A 24,298-nucleotide genomic window follows, 5' to 3' on the forward strand; every position below is an offset into this window, starting at 1 on the left:
ATTTTTAATTATATTAAAAGATTATTTAAGATTCAAGAATAATCTTATTTATAAAATGAAGTTACCAAAGTACTCAATAGTGCTTATTATGTCTATAGTACTTTCTTAAGTTATGATTGAAAAGTATAAAATAAAAACTCTTCTGGACTTTGAGTCCATTGGGAGTTAGCACCATGCTAATCGGAACCCAGTGCCATCTGGTTGTCAGGCTGAAGTGGCTCTCCTTCAAAGATATTAAAAAAGAAAGTATATATATATGTGTGTGTGTGTGTATATATATATATATATACAGAGAGAGAAAGAGAGTCAACTTCTGATTATTTATGATTTAAATGAGATTTTGTTTGAAAAAAAAAAAAAGAGTCCCATTACCAGTGATAATTTCAAAATCACTGGAGAATTTGAGTTTTACTATCTAAGAGCTATGTGACCTTGGTCAAATTACTTAACCTTGCTAAGCCCTAGTTTGCGCATCCTTAGCATGGGACATGACCTCTGTAGAAAGGTTGCTGAGGGTTATAAAAGGTCATATAAGTAAAGGATCTGGTATTGTATGGCACAAAGTGGACACTGCCCAGTGTGGTCCCTTCTCGCCATTCACTCCCACCAGGATGCCCTTTGCACGTGCTCTGTGTGAAACAGCTCTTACCTCTGCCTGTTATCTAAGCTGAAATCTTTGCTGGTGGAAGCACTTTTCATTCTTCTAGGTCCATCTTGACTGCACCTCTTCTGTGGAGTCTCCCCCTGCCTCTCCTGGGAGAGTTAGCTGTACCTTCCAGCACTTTCAAGGTACTTTGCTCATGCCAGCAGTTAAGCCTGATGCACTGAGAGTGACTTGTATAGTTTCTGTCTCTGACACTCAGGGGTGTAAGTAGTAAAAATGGACCTATCGTCTCCCTCAGGGCAAAACAAAAAGAGTTGAATGGAGATTGGAAGGAGAAGTTTTTTTGTTTTTTTCTATTAGTGATGTTACCACTGGCAACGTTACCAAAAATAGAGGCCACTTCCGCTCTAAGGATGCAGACCTTTTGGAGACCAGGGGTTCTGAAGAAAGGCTGCAGCCCTACAAGAAGTACCCTCTCTCTACCCCCCAGGAAACTTCTTCCATCTTCTGGGGAAAAGGCAATGTAGTTGCATTAAGCAGGAACATTTCTGCTACTAAGCCTGCCAGGTTTCTGCTGTTCAGTTTCTTCTGTTGAGTCATTCCGTGGCTAGGCTCCTCAGGCACCTGTTTTGGCGGCTTAGTGACTCCAGCGCAAACGCAAACCCTCTCACCTAATGAATTGTGTGAGCTCCTTAAGGTGAGGTGTGGTGTTCTATTGTGTTTTTGACTCCTCTCAGTGGTTCTTAAACTGTTGAATTGAATGGAATTAGGACAGCTGCTCCAAGGATTTCTGTAGCATCAGGTACGATAGTGTCACCTTGATTTAGGTGTGGTTCTTATCAAGCAAGGGTATTAACTAGTTCAGAGGAATAGCCACCCTAGATTTAGAAATTTTCTTCATGATTGCTAAGAAGTCAGCAGTGTCATCTTGAACAGAACGAGGCAGCAAAGTCTGGGCATGCTGGCATTCCAAAACGTAGCCAGATGGGGAGCATTAAATGACAATAGATAATCCAGTTCTTTTCTTGGCCTTATTCATTTTGATGTTTTTGAAGCATCCATGAAGCCACTGTAATAGAATTGAAAGTTGAACACTTGAATGCCTGGCTGTGGCAAATACTCTGGCTCCCCAAACTCATAACTCAGCCGTGTCTCTAGTTATTGCTTTCCAGGTCTCTGAAAATTCTGATCAGTAAATGATGAACTGTCATGCTCAGAACCCAGGAGGTATGAGGTCAGATTATTAAGTTCATGAACTCATCCTAAAAAAAGTGCTGCATACCTCATTGCTGAATATCACTACGGTCACCTTCAAAGTACTCCCTTTGGGAAGCTATGCACCGACGCCAGCACCTAGTCCACCCTTCAAAGCATTTTGGAACTCTTTTTCTGGAATGACCATCAGAGCTGTCGTCGTATTACCCTTGATGTCCTGAATGTCATCAAAATGTCTTCCTTTCAATATTTCCTTTATTTTTGGGTAAAGAAAGAAGTCATTGGGGGCCAGATTAGGTGAGTAGGGATGGTGTTCCAATACAGTTATTTATTTACTGGCTAAAAACTCCCTGACAGACAGTGCCATGTGAGCTGGTGCATTGTCGTGATGCAAGAGCCATGAATTGTTGGCGAAAAGTTCAGGTTGTTTTCGTCTAACGTTTTCACACAGCCTTTTCGGCATTTCCAAACAGTAAACTTGATGAATTGTTTGTCCAGTTGGTACAAATTCATAATGAATAATCCCTCTGATATAAAAAATGGTTAGCAATATCGTTGCAACAAGTTCACAAAGTTAATTGTCCGACCTCATATGTTCGGTTTTCTTTTAATTTTCAGTGTTTTAATAAATCACATTTGGTTGGTATAGAGATAAAGATGAACATTAGAAAATGGTAAATATTGTCTTCAGTAGAAGTGCAAAGGATTATTTTTCCTTTTTAAAAATTTTCTGAATAATTCTGACAATCATTAAAACTTTGAGGGTCAGTGTACCCAAAAAGTCTACAGGAATAATTTATTCAAATAATGTGAAAAAAAGTTCCTTCTTAAGTACTTTCTCAAAAACATTGGAAATTGTTTTTATCCGTATTTTATATAAAATAAATTTACCCTTAAAGAATATTTTTTTAGTTTATTATATACATTTCTCATGTTCCTGAAGTTTTTGTAAATACACCTCTCTAAAGGATACATGGATGATGATGTTACCTGTGTTTTCAAATTACCGTTTCAATGAATACATTTAGAACATTCCTTCTTTGATTCAGGAAAGAAAAGCATGTTTCCCATATGTTTGTTGGATATTTTGGTATTTTTTATCAAGCGTAACATTTGAAGTGATGATCAGAGCATGCTGAAGGTAACTTGTCAATGGACAGATAACAACTATAAAGTTTTCTGATGGAATTTTTTCCTTCTTTTAGAAGCTTCACAGTGTCAAGACAGTTTGGGCTGATTTTTGCTTTTCTTCTAATATAACAAAAGTTTACATTTGTAGTACCTTTATTTATTATCTCGTTGCAAAAAGGTTTATCTCTATCCCAGTGGTCAAGAGAAACACAAGACCATTCAGTCATTTTTAATACAATCTTTTGGATATAAATGTGGAAGAAAATAGTCAGAAAAAGCAGTGTTTATCTAGAACGGGGATTCACTTTGTTAACCTTATGCTACATACATGCACTTTTTGGGGCATTATTAATTATGGAGATTACATAATGAAACTTTTCATTTCTCATGGCAATGGAGCCACTGCAAGGACTGAGGGGGGCCGGGGCTCCCCACTGGGATCCTGTGCCTGGAGATGAGTGAGTGACGAGAAAGCGGGGTGCTGTCAGAGCTCTGGGGATGGACTGTTATCTGGAAGAGGGCTTTTGTGATCATTTTTATAATCTGTTTGTTCTTCCAGTGATCTAATAGGGTTCCTTTCAATTCTAAACAGAGTTTATTGTCGGGGATTTGTCCGGCCATTTTTTTTTTATATTGTTATTAACCTTATTACATAAAGCAGTTGTCTTATTTTGCCAAATCAAAGTTCCTCCAATGAATAACTTTCAATGCACAATAAAGATAAGTCGCTACCTTGATAAAAAGCATTCACTGTAAATGTAAGTTTATAGATCATTTTGTAGAGGAGGCTATTTTACGAGGTCATTTCCCATTCCTCCAGTCCTTTCATCTCCACCCAGATCTCCCAAAGAAAATGCCCTTATTTAGAAGCTCATTGTCTAAAGAAAATATTAATTTCTTTGAACCTCTGTAATTTACATCATGTTCTTCTTGAAATAAAAGGAGGCTTATAACCTTGTAACCAGTCATCTTTCATCCCATTTTCCATTTTGAAAACCTTTTCTAAGAGTCCGAGCATTAACCAACTCATAACACTACTATAAATAAACCACAGGAAGAATTTTCAGATGAGTGTTTAGGGGCTGCCTTTTGCCCTTTGGCCATGCTTTGAAATACAAATGGACAGTTGAGAAAATTATCCTTCAGCTGAGAAAGAAACTCCTCTTTCTGAAATCATATTGGTACTCTAGGGGAAATTGTTTATATATTTGTGATGGGAGGGCTCTTAAACTTGATTTATCTAGAATTTTCCTATATTCTTTATTTTACTTGTATGTACGTATGTATCTGGGTTTATACAACAACTGACATACACAGTTATTATTAAAATTATCTAAAGTATTGAAAGAGCTTTTTGATTTCCATTCTCGGAGGTAATCCCAGCCCCATTCCTTGAAAGGTAAATGATCTCTAACAAAGTGAAACGAGCTCAAACTGAAGCTCAGATGAAGGGTAAGCGATGTTTGTGTAGCAGCACTTGAGTGTTTGGAAATGCCTAAAAGGGTAGCCCCCGCGTTTGCTTGGGGCAAAACTGGAAGCTGCTCTGGACTCCGATTCTGCCTTTTGGAGCAAGCTAGGGCTGCCCTAATAGAGCACCTTTTATTGTCTACTTTTAGTTACTAACGGAAACCATGTTATTATCAGATATAAAGACTGGCATATGGGAATCCATGATCTTTTCAGACCATTAGAGAATCTGGGAAAGTGGTTTAAAGAAGGCTTCTAAGCTCTTCATCTCAGATGTCATTCCCCCCACCAACCCCCAACGATGCAGCCAGCATTGCCCAATCTCTATCGCGTTCACATATCAAGGAAACCCTCAGTCTTTAAAAGCTACTCTAGGTGATTAACCCTGCAATATTTTTTTCACACACAAAAAAGGAAAAACAAACTAGTACAAATGTAGTATCAACAGATAAAGACCTTGGAATATTTTCTAATATAACAAATTTTCTTTGCATTTCAATACTATTATTTTAAAACTGTCCAAAGGCAGTATGTGCTCCTTTTTCTTCATCAGCATTTGAAAGCCAGGTCCTTTTGTACATGACCCTGTAGGACTCCCAGGCACTTCCTCGCAGAGAACCTATTTCTAAACCTTTCAGTTGTGGTGGAGGCAGTCACGTAGCTCATTCATCAATAATGCTTTAATGCTATTAGAGTAAGTGGGTAGAAGGAGGCTCTTCTATCAATCTTCTATCAAATTATCTATCAATTCTATCTTCTATCTTCTATCAAATTATCAATTCTAAGAGGATTTGACCTTTAAGACTCTTTTTAGCTCTGTCATTTTGTAACAAAATATCTTTCTTATTAGAAGGTGGTGGTGCCAAACACTGAAATGCTTGAAAAGAACGCATGAGGGGATCACCTGTCTGTAACTGTCCCCCAGCCCACTTGTGTTTGTAATAAAAATAATATGACAAAATTTAAGGCCTTTGCAAAAACTCCCATAATTCCTTTGTAGCAGAACAAATATTTTTGTTTACATGGGGGTGTTTAAAATGGTAGGCAACCCTGCATCTTTTGAGTGCAATGTGTGGACTTGACGACGTGACTTCTCAAGTTTGTTTGCAGTTGGTTGAGCCAAAGGGACTCAAATCTGTAGAGGGAATTCTAGACCAAAATCATGCCACAGTTGTATCCATGTTTCCCTGAATAGTCATATGTGAGGCTCTTTGGCAACTGGACTGGGAATATTTCTGACTAGAATGGTTTAGAACCCGGTCCAATTTCTGCTTTTTGTTTCGTTTTGTTTTTGTTTTTAACTGTTTGGAAGCTTTTAAAGTCTTGTTTGCCTTTTTGTGATGGGAGGAAGGAACACAAAAATGTGAGAGTAGGTATTCCAATGTCTTAGAGAATTGAAAATTTACAGTTAGTTTCTGCTTCTCAAAACAATTTTCCTTTCACAGGTGGAAGTTTCCATAATGAGTAGTGTGGGGGTGAAAGGGAGAATGGCATGTACCACTTAGGAAAGAGGGGAGTAAAATTTTAAAATTCATTAACTTTATTACATATTAGTGGAGGTCATTTGGAGATTATCATGCCCACTTTTGTAATCTACATTATCAAGAGAAGTGAAGGAGTTCAAGTTTTAGGTGAACAATAAGTTGGAAAATGTGAAAGGAACTAGGATTGTTCTGGAGAAGAGAAGGCTCTTATTACTGGTTTTCAATTGAAGAGTTAAATAGCTCCCTCTTTAGGGAAAACAAGTTTAAAAGGAAATGTGCTTAAACTACATTAGGAAATTAACTATATACAGTTGCTTCCTAACTAAGTTGGTAACTCCCATAATGAATTATCAAGAGAGATCTTATATCTGTCCTTAGAGAAAATGGGACCTATCCCCTGGGTGTGACCACTCATTGCTTAGGTAAGTTCTGTTTCTTTTATATGTTGATTTTATATGTGCATTCTTGCTTATGTATGTTTTCACTCATGTATAGTATTTAATAATCTAAATTTACGTATCACTGTTTTATCTGTTTCTGATAAGGTGGTTGATTCCTTTAGTGAGTGGCATAATTAGCTAATCAGTGCTTTCTCAATCTTGACACCAGAAACAATGACTGTTAATTTTTATATTTGTAAGTATATATTTGATTTTTAAAATAATTATGGTACTTAAACAATGACATGTATCACTCAATTACAGACACTAAAATTACCAAGGATGAAAAAAGAAAGTATTTGTATATCCTTCTTTAAAGCATATTTATTTCAGTTTATGTGAATTATGTGAACCACTGCAGGTATGGGTGCTTATAAGACCATGTAACTCATGGCATGCAGCGTATCACGAAATAGCAGTAATGTTAACACTAATCATTCCGTTTAAGGAGAAGACAAGCAAACTTATTTTTTAAAAGAGCGGTGGTGCTTCATCATTCATCTGATAAAGATTTATTGAATGTAAATATAAATTATAAAACAAGTATGAAAATGCTACTATATTCTAGCTCCAATATCTTTAGATAATTAGATAGATCAATGGTATTTTCATTGTCTTTCAACAAATCAGAACCTTAGAATGTAATTATAGATTAGAACTATTATTGGTTGTTGGATTTGGACAGACTGTAGAATATCTAATATAGTCCTCTGATTTTACATAAGAGGAAACAAAGATTTAGAATTGGGACTCAAGCATACAGCAAGACATTAGTGGAAGCATGAGCCAGATTGGGGCGAGGGGGTGTCGCCTGGTTCTCAGCCTAGGCCACGTACGACTGTATGCAGTGTCTAGAATGCCAAGTATAGATTGTGAGAAGGGCAGTGAAGGCACATGCTGGGAATAATGATGAGAATAGATATTTCAGTGTTTGTAGAATGAGGGGAAGAGCGAGGTAGGAGCGTGCAGAAACGTATGGAGGGGAGCTAGGAACGGGACCTTAGGTAACCAAGCCAATGCTGTACATGTGAGACCACTGCAAGGTGCCTTCTCAAATAGAAAGCGTAGGCTCTGCGAAGTAAATGGTACTTTAGAACTTGAATTTCATCTTGCTGTGAAGGAAAATGCCTAACATTTGTTCGTGTGTACTCTGTGTACTTTGTTAGGTACTTTGTCCATGCCTTTTCATTTGAATTTCCATCCATGAATATTCTAGAAAAGTGATTAAGCCTTGGCTGCTTACCAAGTACAGGGTTTGTCACCAGAGCTCTTGCTTTTCTGGCATTGTTGCCTCCCTCAACTCTTACCGTATTATTAAAATATGTATGTATAAAGAGAGTGACAAAAAGGTGTTATAAACTTGAAAGTTATATGGATCCCAGGGCCCTCCACCAAAAAAAAATTAATATAATAGGAGGAAAGCCCAGGGAACAGTGCAGGGATCCGGAGTCAGTCTTCTTACTACTAGGGAACTCAGTGACCTGTGCAGACTATGTCTCCTCTTGTTGCCTCATTTTCCTCATCTGTCAAATGGATACTGATTTCCCAGGGTTGTAGTGAGGGTTAAATTAAATTCAGACTTTTGAGAAACCAATAATTTTAGATACAGAGACGATCACAAGCCAGATTTTAACACTATTAGTTGGTTCTGATGATTCACTGAATTTCAGATTTTCTTAGACATTTCAAAGTTCTTCAGTACAATTTCCTGATCATTTATGCTAAGAAAGAGACATAGGTATGAAGTTCCATGTTCTCATTGCATTACATGGGCTCCTGGTATTCCAGAACTATAAGGTCTCCACCCACTGCTTTGTTAATGTACGTAAGAAGGTTTAGCCACGTGAAAATTGCTCGTATTGACACTTAAATTCTTCTGCTTCTAAGTGCATTAAGAACTTACCCAGAATGCCAGAAATAAGTGTTTTAGTTTCTTGGATGTTCTGGTTCACTAAGATGGTATAAATGCTTTATCAAATTTTCAGAAAAAGTATAAAAAACGATATGTGCAACAACAGCCTACAAACTATTTTCGACTGTAATTGAATCTTTTTTTATTACAAAATCTCATGGCCTGCTAGACATGATTATACGTCGTACAGCGTGGTTTCTATTTTATCCTAGTTGTTTGGATCCTGGAGAAATGAGATCTTATTATACCTCTCAGGCATCTAGTTTTAACCAAGAAGCGTTCCGACGTTCTTAACTTTAGCAGCTGTAGAGAAAATCTGAATGTGTCCCATTTTGGTGAAATGACCAATGCCTTTTATCATGTCATATGTGACTGTGACACACATGGAGGGTGCTGTTATGCAGAGGGCAGGAGGGGCATGAGACTGACTCGCGTTCAGAGCAGCTCTACCATTTTCTGTGTGGTCTGTCATTTAATCACAGTCAACCACTTTTGAATTTACAAAGTGAGACTAGTACCACCTACTTTATAAGATTGCTCTAAGGTTTAAATGATCAAGTATGTGAGAAAGCTTGACAAGAGTTAGTATTCTTTATACACGTAAAGGTGCGAGCCCTGTCTTTCTCATGAATACTTTTCCCTCACTGCGTGGGGGAACACATTGCATATAGTAAGTGCTTAATAAATGAATGAATTGGGGCTGTGAAAAAAATAATACTGCCCAGCAAGGAGCAGATGTCGGCTCATTGCCTGGCAGATTCCTTCTCAAGTCAGTGCCAATGTTTATGAGCTTGCTCTGACCTTCCCGGGCAGCCTTGAATGTTTGGTTCCTCTGCCCTGGTCTTTGTTGGCTCTCCTTCAGTACAGCGGGATTTCTCCACTTTTCCACTATTAACAAATGATCTAATTCTTTGTTGTGGGAGATTGTCCTGTGCATTGTCGGCTGGTCAGCCACAGCTGTAGCCTCTACTTACTAGATGCCAGTAACACACTACCTCAAGTTATAACAATAAAAAAATGTCTCCAGACACAGCCCCATCTGGGAGGGACAAAGTGGCCTCCAGTTGAGAACCACTGTCTACAGCAGTCATCCAGTAATGATCAGTTAGCCTGTGCCCCCTCCCCACCACACTGCCAGCCCCTAATGGGTTGTGCTGTGTCCTTCTTTGAGCTACAGCTCCCACACGTGGTGTAAGTGCAATAAATATGGAAAGAAGAAAAGGAAAATATGCTTAAAGAATTAATCAGTTTTAGTATTGTATTGGTCCATATATATATAGAAACATCTCGGATGTTTCTAAACATCCAAGAAACTAAACAAAATATCATTGATCTATTTGTTTTCTTCAGGATCAAAGAAGCAAAGACTTTCTATAACCTCAAGTCTCTTTTCTGAAACAATTAATGCCACCACCTTCTTCTCAGACCTTTCTCTGCCCCATGCCCTGGTCATTGACAGAATTACGTAACGTGTTCACCCAAAGTGAGGGTAATGTGGGATTGGATCCTTGAGGCTTCAGGCTTCACGGTTCTGGCAGAGATTAAAAGCTCCTCTCCCTCCCCTCCCCCACAACATCTATTAACAGCTTCTTCACCTAAACCCCAACTACCATCTACACTCTGAAGATCCCCGAGTAAGTACCTCTAGTTTAGTACCTCTGTATTCCAGAACCACGGTTTCTAGCACTACAAGAGAGCTCCTCTTGTGCGTTTCCCAGGCCCTGGAAACAGAAGCTCTGTGTATGAAAAACTGAACTCATCCTCTTCCTTCTTTTCCTCCTTTTAAACTTCCTTCTGGACTCTTTATCCCAGGGCATCATGCAGGGCTCGGAGTCAGTCTTCTTTTATCCCTTGATGACTCAGTGACCCTGTGCAGATTATGTCTCCTCTTGTTGCCTCATTTTCTTCATCTGCCAAATAGATACTGATTTTCCAGCGTTGTGGTGAGGGTTAAATGAGATAATGTATGTGAATTACTTACATGATACATTTAAATCACTTAGGAAAAAAAGGTCTGGCCTGCTGAATTAATGGTAGATGTTGTTGTCTGAAACTCTGCATTAGCCAGATACCGGAGAACCATCTCTTACTTCATCCCTCACCGTTTCCCTGTTCCCACCGAACAAATCCCTACAAGTTGTTAGCCCTATTTCCCATTTCAATTCAGTGTGGCCCAGTCTTACCCATGTGCAACGGCCTCAGCACAAGCCTTCATCCTTTGTGGTCCAGATTGTTACAGTAGTCTTTTCACCAGCCTTTCTTGTCCCCAATTTCACCTTCAGCCTATCTGTCCATGGTCTTGCTGCCTCCTTATCTCCCACTGGCTTTGTACTGCAGGTTATTAGCCTCTCAAACACGCTGTAGATGGCTCTTTGTGATCTGCCTACTGCTTACCTTCCAGTCTCACCATGGACAGTTCCCCGACCTCCTTTAGCAATCAAACCCCGTGCTTCCATGCCTTTGTGCCGGCTATTCCCTCTTCCTTGTGTTTCTTTTCTTTGTGGAAGAACATCTATTTCTCTTTAAGACAAAGCCCCATCATCTCTTCATCTTTGAAGCAACGCATGGCCACCCTTCACTGAGATCGTTGCTTCTCTGTACGTAATTGTATGCTTGTCCTCTTACCACACAACACCGTGTATACGTATCTTCTAGCACTTGCCATATATAACTTATGTTGCTTGATTGTGTCCCCCACTAAATTGTGAAATTTTGACATTGAATTCATTTTGGTTTCTCACTCATTTTGGTTTGTATAGTGAGTAGCTCATTTCTTAGCACATAGTAAGTATTTAATAACTCTTCCTAGATTGAATAAAGCTAGGATTTCATAAGATTGAGTTGGGCTGTATAGAATTACAAAATTGTAGGAACAAAATTGAATCAGAATAAGTTTGCAGAATACCAAGGGGCCTGGGTGGTAAGGCATGCTGCCTCCTTTTATTGTCCCTGACTTGAGGAAATTTGACCTTGTAAGGGAGAAACACCAGAAGAAAAAAACAAATCAATTATTACAAAAGAGGGCCATTTTAAAAAGTATGTATTTAGTATCATGGCAATAGAGACAAAGTAATTTTTTCAATAAGTGGAGTCATGTCATTGCCTGAGGGCCAGAAATGACCAGCTCAAACATCAGAGGTAGATATTCAGTGGGCAGATGGTTTACATCAATCAATTTCAAGCTTCCAGTATCAGTTACAGCTTCACGATATGAGCTTGATCAAAGATCACATTCAACAGGCCAGGCTGTTTCGGGATTACCTGGCCTCATCCGCAAAAGAAAGGGGCCAGGGTTTTGTCATTTTCTACCTAAGCATTCTTAGGTTAGTTTTACTACTAAAAGCAAGTCTCAACAGTCCTTTTTGCAGGAATATTATTTTCAGGCTTGTCATGTAAAGTTGGAAACACAGCGTCCACTTTCTCTGCCTTAGGGAGATGACCCAAACATCATTTAATGACACCACTAACCATTTTAATACATGATTTCTTTGGAGGAGTGGATTTGGTCTCCTGGGTCTAGGGAACAAGTTTCCACATTGTCCAAATATGTACTTCTATCAATTACATTTGAACCGTTTCTCACCGCATTTCATCATTTGGAATCTTCTCTCTCCTGACAAAGGACTTTCTTTCTTGATCTTACAGATTATAGCATATTGCTCTTCAGTTAGAATAATCAATGAGTTTCTAGTCTCATTATTTGTGCACTGCTTTGGTGTTGAGGTGAAATAGCAATGAATCACATTCTTGGTCGTATTTAGTGATTCAGTAAACTGTACTTGTGAGTCAGGTGTTAGGGTTTGAAGTCAATATTAGTTCATTTCTCAAAATCCTTATACTAACCCTGGAAGATATGGCTCTTGACTGTTCTGTATTCAAAGAGCCAACACCCTTCTGCTAAACCCAGGTTAGAGTCTGTAAGCCCGAGACTGCTTAGAGGAAAAGGCTGGACTGATGTGCAAGAAGGAATTTTTGTCAAGGTTTGGTATGATTCTACTGTTTGACAACTGTCTACTTGAAAGTCCCTTCCATTCCTACAGAAGGGAAAACTTACTTCTGCCAGCAGTTTTCTGCCAGGCATTGGAATGACTCCCTGTAAATACACAGAGTAGCAGGGGTGGAAGAGCTTTCTTCCCTCCCCACGCTGCTTCTGCTTCTGGCAAAGGTTTGGGGTTTGGCAGGGGCGCCCCGCCTCTGCACGGTCTGCCCTGGGAGGTGGGGGATTCCTTTAACTTCCAATTACCAGTTTCTTTACATGTGGGAGGACATTTTTGGCACAGTTTATCCTCTTCATGTCTGGCTGACAGCATCCTTGCTAATTTATTTTTTTGGCATCCTTTATGCATTTGTTAAGATGTAAATGGTATGTACAAAGCATTGGAGTGAAGGCTGAATTTAAATTCTGGAGCTTCTAGAGGGTCTGAGATGTCAGAAGTTCTTTCTTTGGAATAGAGGTTACGGTACTGCATAAATAGAAAACAATAGGTGTGATTTACTTGCATTCTTGCAAAAGTCTCAAGACCATTTAGTGAACAGTAAATCACAGAATCCTAAACTTGTTAGTGGGTAAAGATTTGAAAGTTTGTGTGGTCTATTGCTTTCATTTCCCACTGAAGAAATTGAGGCTGGGAACACTGAAGTGACTTGCTCAAGGCCACCCAGCTGGCCAGTGCTACAGCCCATGCCAGAATTCTGGTCTTTGGTCTTTGTCCCGTATGCTTTTCACTGTATCTCAATGTTTTGAAAGTGGTAGACATTCAGTAAATTGTCTTAGGTATATCAAATATCTATCTTCATAGTTCTTTCTGCACATAGGATGGAAAAATATAGAAGCTCTCCTCTTTCCCCTTTAAAATAAAGTCTGGTAGTTACATAGTCATACTGGATGGATTGGCTATAATTCTTGCAGTTAGATTGAATTGCCTGGAAAAGGGGTCACTTCAGTAGTTTTCCCCTCTCTCAAGTGGTTAGAACCCTTAGTTAAAATGCCAGCCAGCTGAAACATGTCAAAATCAATCTGTGATTTTGGAGACTGTGGAAAAGCAGTTCCAATAGTCTGCCCTGGACGGTCTGTTCTATTATACTTTCTGAAACATTAATAGCAGATTTGTGAAGGCATATTCAGGAAGAACAGATCTCACAAATCATTTCTTCAGAGGGGATGATTATATAAACAACTAATTTGAGTGAAAGTAACTCAGAAACTATTTCAGGTTCTGGTTGAGAATCCTAAGTGCTCAAGTCATTTTTAAAAAGCTCTCATTAAACCGGGTATTAGGAAGTGATTTTTTTTTTTTTTTCAAATAAAAGGTTAATGAACGAAGTTTCTGTTTATAACCATTGCTTTTGAATTCACTGGTCAGATGGAGAAGGTTTTGCTGGTAATGATGACAGAACAGGCTCACCACACACTTCCTTGCCTGGACTGGGTGAAAGGTTATAGCAGTTATACTCCTAGCTCCATGCTTACTCCATATTTTGCCATCACTAGGTTTTGTCAGTGATTTCAACTGTGTATATTTGATAGGTGAAAAATATATCATTGCTTTACGTGGCTTTTCTTTATTAATATGGTTGAGTAACTTTTTTGTGTTAAGACATAAGTAGGCAAGTAATATTGTTTTTCTGTTTTCCTTTGGAGTGTTGTTAATTTTTAAATCGTTGATTTCTGAGAACTCTCTATAGCAGGGCCAGTATTCCTTTGCCTGTCGTATATGTTGTAATATCTTTATTTATAGTTTCTCTTCTAAATTTGACAGTGGCTTTGACTCACAAGAGTTTTAAATTTTATATAGCATCCTTTAAAAAAATACAAACGTATTGGCATCTGGCTTTATCACTAGGATTAGAATACTCAAAAGGAGGAATTTATGAAGTGCTTTAATTGGAAAGAATTCTAACTTTCCATCAGAGTAATTCATATAATAAGCAAATGGAGCATTATGTAAAAATAATGTTTCCCAGAATAAATAGGGAAAAATGTATACACTTATAGTAATTAGTGAAACTTTACAGTGAAATACAACAAACAAGTTTGAAAGAATGAAAATTGAGAAACCGCACTACAACGCTGTTCATGGAAAATGGGAATAGCCTGATTAAAAAATGGTAAAAAGTTTAAGAGACTCAGTAGATATATACAAAATGTATATATTTTATCGTGAAATACAGTGCAGAAGCAGAAAATAAATATATGGTATGTGCAATTTAAACAACTCATAACGAACTCAAGAAATTTCTATAAAAATCCTAGGTTTACAATTTATTTAATTTTACAGGAAGTTGACACAAGCTTTATTAAAAGTATATGTTAAATGAAGTGAAATACCCTGTATTCTATTAGAAACTTTATGTAGTATCATCTTAAGTTACTGTAAAAATATTGCCTATTTAAATTGTCTTTTCGTGTGTAAGAACCTTCATCTCTTCTCTATCCTCCCATGTTGTTTTTACTGTAATTTTTCCATCTTGGTTTTATTTACCACTCTGAATTTTCAGTGGCTCAATTTCATTTTATTTTTGTCATTGGCAGCCCTGCTTCTCTCCTTCTATCTCTAGGTGCAGCCGCAGCAGGTAAAAACACTTGGAAAAAGCACGTGGATGTAAAATTCTGTCTTGGAGTCCTTACATTAACAATCCCCTCCATTTTGAGAGGTATCTGACATGTGACTGCATTAGTGATCATTAATTACTAATTTGAACTCTATTTACAAATGTAACAAAACATTCCCAAGAATGTTTTATAATTATTTTTTGAAGACAGCAAGTCTCATACTTCCTTTCCAGTTGTTTAGACAAAATGACCAAAGAAGATACCACTTTCATACCAAATAAATTCGAAATACTGTAATGATGAATTCCTCATTATTGTTATGATTTTGATAAGTGGTATCCAGAAACAGTTGTGTTTTTTTTTTAAACTTTTTTAACAAGAAAATTTTCCCTGATCATATACATTGGTGATCATTTATATAGTAAGAGCATTATTGGAAGAAGCAAATTATGTTTTCAAAATTACAGTTTTGATTGAGAAACGTATAATCTTTGATAACGTGTATTTTTAAGTGAAAAAGCATGAATCATCCTTTGGGTTTTCAGTGAATCCTTCTTATATCAGAAACCTTTAAGGATTGCTCTTCTCACTTAAATATACTATTGCAGTAGTTTGTTTTTATTTCTTCTTCAGTTCACTTTCCATCAGTGGACTGTGTCATGGTAGGAGAGTCACTCTAACTGAGAATGAGAAGTCCCATGCATTTCTATCCATGTGAACAGTCACTCACCTCTGACTAGTGGATTGCTCAGCGCACTGAGCAAAAGGCGCAACTTTGTGGATTGGTGCCATCACACAGTGTGCCTTCAGCCCCCAGCGTGCTTTCAGCGCTGAGTCCCCTGAGCGCCTCTTGTCTTCTCCCCATGTTGGCTTGCACCACCCTCCCCACGTCTCCTTACCCACTGCTTCCTAAACCAGACGACAGACTGGCGGCAGTGGTTCACACCTAACAGGACTCACCACGGGCTGAATGGACCCATATGAAATTGCCAAATTGACCAGTTCTGACTCACAAAATCAGCAATTGCATCTCCTTTAAGCAAATGTATGCTTCTCTTCATCGTTCTATCATTCCATGACTTCTGGGCATAGATGACCTTCTTCCACCTCAGAAACCATAAATGGTTTCTCTTCTAGGACATGGCTCCCACAGTTATCCTTGTCATTTCATACCGAGTTTCCCCCCAAATAAGACCTAACCGGAAATAAGCCCTAGCACGATTTTTCAGGATGACATCCCCTGAACATAAGCCCTAATGCGTCTTTGGGAGCAAAACTTAATGTAAGACCCGGTCTTATTTTCGGGGAAACACGGTATCTTCCATTTCTAACATTTTGCATTGGCTCCTTCTCATTAACATATAGTATTAGTCAAGTGATTTCTGTCTTTATATTTGATTTTTAAGACTGTATATAGCATACCACATGAATAAAGGAGAAATATAAATTATTTGTGCAGTTTAAAGAATAATAGTATGACAAACACTACCCGGCTTAAAACTAGACCCTTTATATCTGAAGGTCCTGTGGTTCTGATCCCTCCTCCCTCCCTCCCCTAAACAATCTCCTGAATATTATATTATTTTTGTCTTTGCTTTTCTTTATAGCTTAATCACGTGTACGTATCCCTTAAAAATCTCATTTAGTCTCACATTTTTTAACATCAATGGAATCATAATATAGATAATCTTCTAAAACAGTAGCCTTTTCACTCATCATTATGTTTGTAAGATTAATCTGTGTTAACACGTGTTACAGCTGTTTCCTCTCACCAGATTTCCACTTTCCAGGTGTACTGTTGTAGACTGTCTACCTAATCTGATGTATAATGTCCTGAATTCCAAACAAAATAAGTTCATTTTTCAGTTTTTATTCCCTGAAAAGAGCTTATTCTGTTTCACTTTGTCAGCCTCGTTTCCAGAAGCAAAAGTCTTCTGTCTTAAACAGAAAACCAATCCCCTGTCCTTAATTGTGTATCCATCTCTAAATAATGCTCTTTCTCTTTTCCTTCAAGACTAAAATCTTAGTGAGGGTCATTCATACTGATTCTTTATGTCTTAGTGTCCCATCCAGGCTTCATTTGCTTTCTTTTTTTCTTTTTTTAAAAAGATTCTATTGGGGAAGGGGAACAGGGTGAATTTCCAGGACTTTAATGGGGAACAGTGTGTTTTCCCAGGACCCATCAGCTCCAAGTCAGGTGTGTTATCCTTCAATCTTAGGTGTGGAGCGTGCAGCTCAGCTCCAAGTCGAGTCGCTGTTTTCAATCTTAGTTGCAGGGGGCGCAGCCCACCATCCCATGCGAGAATTGAACCAGCAACCTTGTTGTTAAGAGCACACACTCCAACCGAGCCATCAGGCCTCCCCTGCAGCCCAGCTCAAAGTGCCTTGTTCAAGCTGAGTTGCAGGGGAGGGGAGGGGGCGTAGCTCTCTGGCACATGTGGGAATTGAACCGGCAACCCTGTTGCTCAGAGCTTGTGCTCTAACCAACTGAGCCATCCCACCGCCCTTTCATTTGCTTTCTTGATGGTTGACCTCTCCATGTTTTTTAAACTTTCTTCTTTTGTGTTCTTGAAAGCTCCTGACAGCCTCTTTTTTTCTCCCTCTGTTAAATGTAAGCCTCAAATGGTTTATAATCTGGTTTTGAGCACATTGTACCTGATTTTAATGTAGCATTCCTTTTATTTTCATATGGATAGAGCGAAGACCTCCTCACACAATGTAGAGGCTCCTGGAATTATAATTGTGCTCTGGCAGTCTCATGGTGCCGTATTAAGCCTCTGTGGATGAGGGGGTGGGAGAAGGCAGAGAAACTTGATCTTGCATCTGAAACTGCTTAAATGTATTTTAAGTAGCTTCTGAATAACAGTGATAGAAGCAAAATTAGTTGGAAAAAAAATCTAACAATGTTTCCTTTTATTCAGGGATTCAATTCACTTTGGATGTGGTTCAGGCGTCAAGTTTGTGAAATATCACACTAGCTTGGCAGCAGGATCAAGAGCCTCCTGTTTGGGCAAGGATTTTACTATATAGCAGAATTGGTGATGTTCAGCAGGTATATTTTGCTTGCATTTGCAAAGTTTAGCCAAGAGGATTGAAGTAATGGTCTAGGTAATTCAAAACCAAAACCTTTGTTGTCTCAGTTCTCTCATTCAAATAATTATCCAAATAATTTAACATTAATTACCCATTTCCCTGAATACCTATGTACACGAAGATACTTGATTTGGTCAATATCATAAATGTCTACTAGGTCTGAAACACTAATCGCTGCAAAGAACTCAGAGATGAATAGGAGATAAAGCCCTCAAGTTGTCTCCCATCTAGAGGGGAAAAAACCCGAATAATTTATAGACAAATAATTTATACTGCAAATCAGACTATACATGGCATTTAAGGAACAGAAAAGTTACCCTGTTTCTCCAAAAACAAGACCTAGCCGGACAATCACCTCTAATGCATCTTTTGGAGTAAAAATTAATATAAGGGTCTTATATAAGACCTGGTTATAGTAAAATAAGACCGGGTATTATATTATATTGTATTATATTATATGATTATTTTATATTAAAGACCCGGTCTTATATTAATTTTTGCTCCAAAAGACACATCAGAGCTGATTGTCTGGCTAGGTCTTATTTTCGGGGAAACATGGTATCTAACATTTCATGTGGAAAGGAAACTTGACTCTCACAAATGTTGAAAGTTATTCTCTTTTGAAGGAGATTTAAGAGACTGCTCTCAGACCTGATCTCTGAATTTTCTATCCTCTATGTTTTTTATTTTTATATAATGACTGTATTGATATTTCATTTACATACCCTGTGTAATAAGTGTGATAAGTTCAGTTCCTTCATCAGACCTGGTAAGATGTGGTTGAGGAGTTCAGATCTGTAAGAAGGCAGATGTGAAAACCATATTCCCAGGATAGTACAAAAAGGGCCCCATTGCGTACAATACTGTAGTGACCCAAAGGAGGGAGGTGTGAACTCAATGAGGTAAGTAGAGCAGATTACACAGGTTTCAGGACCCAGTGGGAGGAATGGAAATTTAGCAGGGAGACACAGAAGTAGAGCATTCCAGCTTTTCTGCTCAGCTGGGCACCTTTCTAGGCTTTTTCTCCAACCATACCTGGGGCCGGAGAAAGTCTACATGATGAACCTTCCAGACCCTGTGAGGAGTTCTGAAATTCCTTCTGTCTTCACCTTCCATCCGCAGTCCACATATCTACTTTCTGTTCTCTTTGTCCCTAGGCTCTGGATGGCCGTAGAGCCTGAAATGGATTTGGCAGGTGTTCCAGCTTAGACTGGGTCGGGGAATCAGACACAGGCGAAGAAGGAGCATGTGAAAAGTCAGGGAGACAAACAAGGCTGGAGGCATGTGGGGAGCATGAATAAATCTGTGTGGCCTGAGCATAGGTAGGGCGCTCGTGGAAGAGAGGTAGGAAATGGGGTTGACCAGAAAAGAAAAGCACAATCCAGGACACAGAATAACATGTGATTTGCTCAGGGGTTGGGATGTTGTTATGTGGGGAATGGGTGTGCGTGGGGAACTTGAAAGGCTTTCCAGTAGCAGACTGACATGAGAAGACGTGGAGTGAATGCATACTGTTTAGCTCATCTTATCGTTTCTGTGTGGAAGCCATTGGTGAGTGTGCTGCTTCCATCTCCCTTCAGCAGAGAACCTACTTCTGGAGTAGTTGGCAGCAGTCTGCAGGTGCCACGTCTTCTGATGTGTCACAGTATTCCCACAGGCCACACTCTCCCTGGACTGCTACCAGGTGACAACTGAGCATGGCAGGGAACCAGAGCCAGGCCAGTTCTGCCCAACGCAGGACTCTTCTCGTGGGCAGTGTTTGCTTGAGTTTGGACTGACAGCGACTTTCTCAGAACTGCATGTGTCTGAGGCTCCGCCTGCTTGATCCTTCTTTCTCTTTTTCCTTTCATGGGTGCCAAGGGTTTATGGTGGTCTGAGGCTTTCTCTGCCTATTTCTGTACCCGCCCACTCTCTGTCACAGGTGTTTTCTCCCATAATCTCTTAGAGTTCTAATTCTGTCTTGACATCTGCTTGCCACAGGACATGAACTGACACATGGTGCCTTAAAGTCTAGTTTTACATTTTAGTGTATATCTTTAGGTGGTTATTTACATGTTTTACCCTCTGAACTAGCATGCTTTCCCTTTTATGAAATAGAACGTTTTATGAAGTTAGAGGGAATCTTACATCAATGATCTCAGGACAGATTGGAGCCCTGAGCATGCTAAGATTCTACACACAAGTTTATCATTACAACTACCTGGGATCCGACAGGCTTCTGGAGACTCGTGTACAAAGCCAGCCTTGCTTAGTGACACTTAGCAATGTACTTCCCACATCCCATCGTGGCAGGATTGGCTCAGATTCCAAGAGTTGATGGACAGGAAATGCTTCAGACAGACAGGAGTTTTTCCCCTGACTGTCATTCTTATAAAGTATTTTGATATCTCATGACTAGCAGGTGGTTAGATAAAAGAGGAAGATAATTCAGCCTCTTAAAAGCCTGTGGCCTAGCATTTGGTAGGACAAGATTAATTATAGCCAACCACCATGCAATTTTTGAGGCAGTTTTTCTCTCTGGAATATTGTGCCTTATGTATGAAAGGCCCTTACTCTTTCTCTTTAATAAAAAGAACCATGTTCTTGAAGTAGGTTGTAATCTTCAAACATCAGAAAAGTATGGAAGTTAATTTTTAGTTTTTAGAAGGTCATTTATTTCAGTTTATACAATATGGCTAATAGCAACCTCGTAAACTACATTTATTTAAAATAAAATGTTAGGTTGAGTATTATGTTTTCTGACACTAAAATGAATGTCTTTGGGTTAAGTTATAGAATTGAGCCTTATCTAATCTCCTGGGCAGACTTCCAGACGTCCCCAGGATCAGAGCTCCTTTGTGAGTTCTCCGCGAACGGGAATTCCCTGTTTGGTCCAGGGTTTACGGAGAGACTGAGGACCAACCTCATGGTTCTAGCTGCAGTGCTTTGCTTTCATCTTACTTTAGAATCTCTGCAGTAAGAGACAACCAAAAGGCCGGCAAAAATTCAAATGATTCAAAATCTGTGGAGTGATAAAATGTTAAGTGCCTTTAACATGAGCTTAAAAATATGTATCTTTTAAGTCCAAATGATCTCATTGTAATTGTGGGAATTTTCTAGTAAGTTTTCATTTAAAGAGAATACATAGTAGTTGCTTAAATGTGAAAAGCACCATGTACAGAAAAATCTCTTATTTTTGTGAAATTGTCTAATAGTGCTAGGAAGTCTGCTTGATGAAAGGGTTTCATGTGATACTGTAATTTTGCACTATTTAGAACCCGTGCACAAAGGAAATGTTCCTGTTCAGTGTGGTAGATCCCTTGTTTAAACAAAACTAAGTGATAATCAGTGAACATGACAAAAGTGATTACTTCAAAAGCCCAAGTGAAATGTTAATGAACTTATGTCTTAATTCTGATAAGGTTGAATTTGGGGGGCATGACCTTCTAATTAAATTAAGAATAAGTTATGCGTGTTGTCATAGCTCTGGGGAAATCACAGTAGATGTAGACTTCGCTACTAGAGGGAAGCTGTCCGCGTCAAGTGGAAGGTTTTGAAAATCAATATGGCATCTCACATTGACGCTGGAGATTTGTTTCAAACCAGTAATTGACTGTGCTGGGATGAGTAGATGAAGTGCTAAGGCAAATCAATGTCGTTTTTTACAGTTATTATTTTTTTTAAGTCTCCATGCTTACATTTGGCAAGTATAGTACCAAGAACTTTTTTTTTCCTAAACCACTTAAAAATAACTTGTTGGCATGATACCCTCACCTCCAAGTACTTTAGTGTACATATCTTACACACATAGACATTCTCTACATAACTACAATATAGCCATCAAATTCAAAACACTACATCAATACATTACTACCCTCTAAATCCTCAAACACCACTCAAGTTTTGACAGTTGTCCCAATAATGTCTTTTATAACAGAAAAGATTCAGTTCAGAATCATGTGTTGGATTCACTGGTCATGTCTCGTCAGTCTCCTTCAATCTGGAACATTTCTTCAGTTTTTCCTAGATGTTCATGATCTTGAAAGGCCAGTTATTGTAGGATGTCTCTCAATGTGGTTTTTGTCTGATGCTTCTTTGTTGTTAGATTCAAGCTTGGCAGGAGTTTCACAGAAGTGGTTGTTGGGGAGGAAAATAACTTTTTCTCTACCCTTTCAGTTTAATGTTAGGAGGCCAGCATATTAAACTGACAAAAGACAGATTAGCAAGCAGAAAGAAAAACAGATTTAATTATGTTTAAGCAGAAGTTCACAAAGAAATGTGATTCAGAGAGGCAGCTAGGATTTGGGGTTTACATACAATCTTAAAAGGGAATGGAGAGGGCCAGAGAGGCACTTCTGCAAGAACGAATGACTTCTTAGAAGCGAAGTGGGGTAAAAGGGCACTTGTGGAAAAACGAAAGATTTTTTTGGAAAGATAAATGGACCCTTTGGAGAAGAGATGGCAGATATGACAGTTTTGTGACAGTATCTGTTTGAGTGTGGTGCCAACTTTCCTCTCTGAAAGAGAAGATAAGAGTTATTCCCAGGGTGGAATTTGTGACAATTGAATTTTTTTGAGTTCTTTTGGGAGGCCCCATTTTTAGGCAAATAAGGGATTTCAGGAATTCAAATTCCCTTAGGTTAAAATAATTTTTATACCACAGTGGCTTATTCTAATGGTGCTGTATTCTTATTGTGTCAGTTAGTGTATGATTTCAGTTCATCTCATGATAATGATGTTTACTTTGATCACTGAAGGGATGTCTGCTACTGTAAAGTTTCACATTGTTTTCCATTTTTAATTGTTTTGTGAGGATACTTTGAATTTGTGCAAATATCTTGTTCCTTCTTAAACTTTCAATATATACATTGTTAATTTATATTATTGTCTCATGGTTTAATGAGTCATAATCTGTTACTATCATTTATTTTGATGCTCAGTTGGCACATATTTGGCCAGTGGCAGCTCATCAAGCTGGCTTCTATTTCCTTTTGACACCCTCATTATTCTTTGAGCATTGCCTTTTTTGGGGGGCACACATTGTTCTGAGATCATCTTATGCTGTCCCTGCCCTAGCTCTGAATTAGCCATTTCTCCCAGAATCCCTAAGTGCTTTTAGTGGAGAGTGGTATTTAGAAATCAAGATCTGGAAGACAGATGTGCTCATTGTTACCAGGGTGTTGCTGCTGCTCACAGATCTGCTCAGTAGAGAAACCATCTCTCATCACTGCTGCCCCCAACCCCCCCAAGGGGACACCCTCTTCACTGTCAGTGCCCGATTCCTTTGTCTTTCCTCATGCCATTCTGGTGTTGGTGTCAACACCCACGTCAGGCCGCCTTGCCCAGCCCATGGGCGTTCTGTCTCACCTTGCTCTGACACCCTGTGCCGGGCCACAACCAATCATGAAAATGCATCTTGCTTTGCTTGGGCTCTGAGATTCTGTGCGTGAGCACCCCCACCCTGTGGGGATGCGTTCTCTACTCCACTCAGGTTTTGACACCCTAGTTGGGGCTGCCACCCCTCTGAGTGAACATCTTCCCCATGCTAGCCAGGCTCCAACATCTCATTCTCCGTCACCATGGCTCCCCTACTCCTGTATGGGTTTCTGTGTTGCTCAGACCCACCAATGGCTTTAGGAATGAATGAATTGAGGAAAGGGAATGGGATTCAATGCCATTTTAAAATGTTGATTTAGTAGAAGTTATCTAATAATTTGCCAAACTCAAAAGATCTGTGGTCATATTTTTTAACCAAGATTCTGGAACATATAATTGAAGAGAAATGATTCCTTAAGTCTCCTCATGTCAATTTATTTTTTTAACATTTACTTTTTAATGTGAAGATACATATTTTAATAAGGCAAAGTTTTGATGTTTAATTGATTCTGTATTCAATGAAAAATGAACACATATTTATAGCATGTCCACTCTAAAATGTACATGTGCGCTAATTACTTAGGAGTAAGTCACAGAGGATTTTGTGTCTAAAGTAACCCATGATGAAAACTTCAGAATCAAGTACCATCAGTTCCTCATTTACATTCCATCAGATCTGTGGTCGTTGAAATCAGATGAAAAGTCTAAGGTTCTTCCTGTTCTACACATGGGATGTACACCCATGACCCCTGTGTTTATATTTGCAGCGCACATCTTGGCCCTGGAACTACCTTCAAAGCCTTCTACTTTGGATTGTGCTTTTGTCTCAATTGTGCTAAAACTTGGTCATTGAGATGCTTGTGTGATGTCCAAATGCTTATGTCAAGTAGGCATCCCCTGGGCTTCCTGTTCCTATAGCCAGTACCTGTGTAACAGCTCCAGTTGGGTGCCTCACATGCATCTCAAACCGAGCTTCCTCACACCCGAACTCTTGATTCTCAGTGCCGCCCTGCCCAGAACATATCTTCTTCCTAGTTTTCCGTA

General features: G+C 38.9%; 1 protein-coding gene across 2 annotated transcripts in view; it reads left to right on the forward strand.

Annotated features, from left to right (window-relative positions):
* TMEM200A (transmembrane protein 200A) overlaps positions 1-24,298 on the forward strand; it is a 66,179-nt gene that overhangs the window by 16,035 nt on the left and 25,846 nt on the right. Inside the window, exon 1 of one of the 2 annotated variants that reach the window (XM_074333570.1) lies at positions 704-789. The exons of the other annotated variant lie outside the window; for it this stretch is intronic. The gene's annotated coding sequence lies outside the window, so the exon portion shown is untranslated. Of the gene's footprint in view, positions 1-703; positions 790-24,298 lie in introns of those variants that run through there. 2 annotated transcript variants of the gene reach the window in all.

Source organism: Rhinolophus sinicus, linkage group LG05 (genome assembly GCF_036562045.2).
Source record: "Rhinolophus sinicus isolate RSC01 linkage group LG05, ASM3656204v1, whole genome shotgun sequence".
NCBI lineage: Eukaryota > Metazoa > Chordata > Mammalia > Chiroptera > Rhinolophidae > Rhinolophus > Rhinolophus sinicus.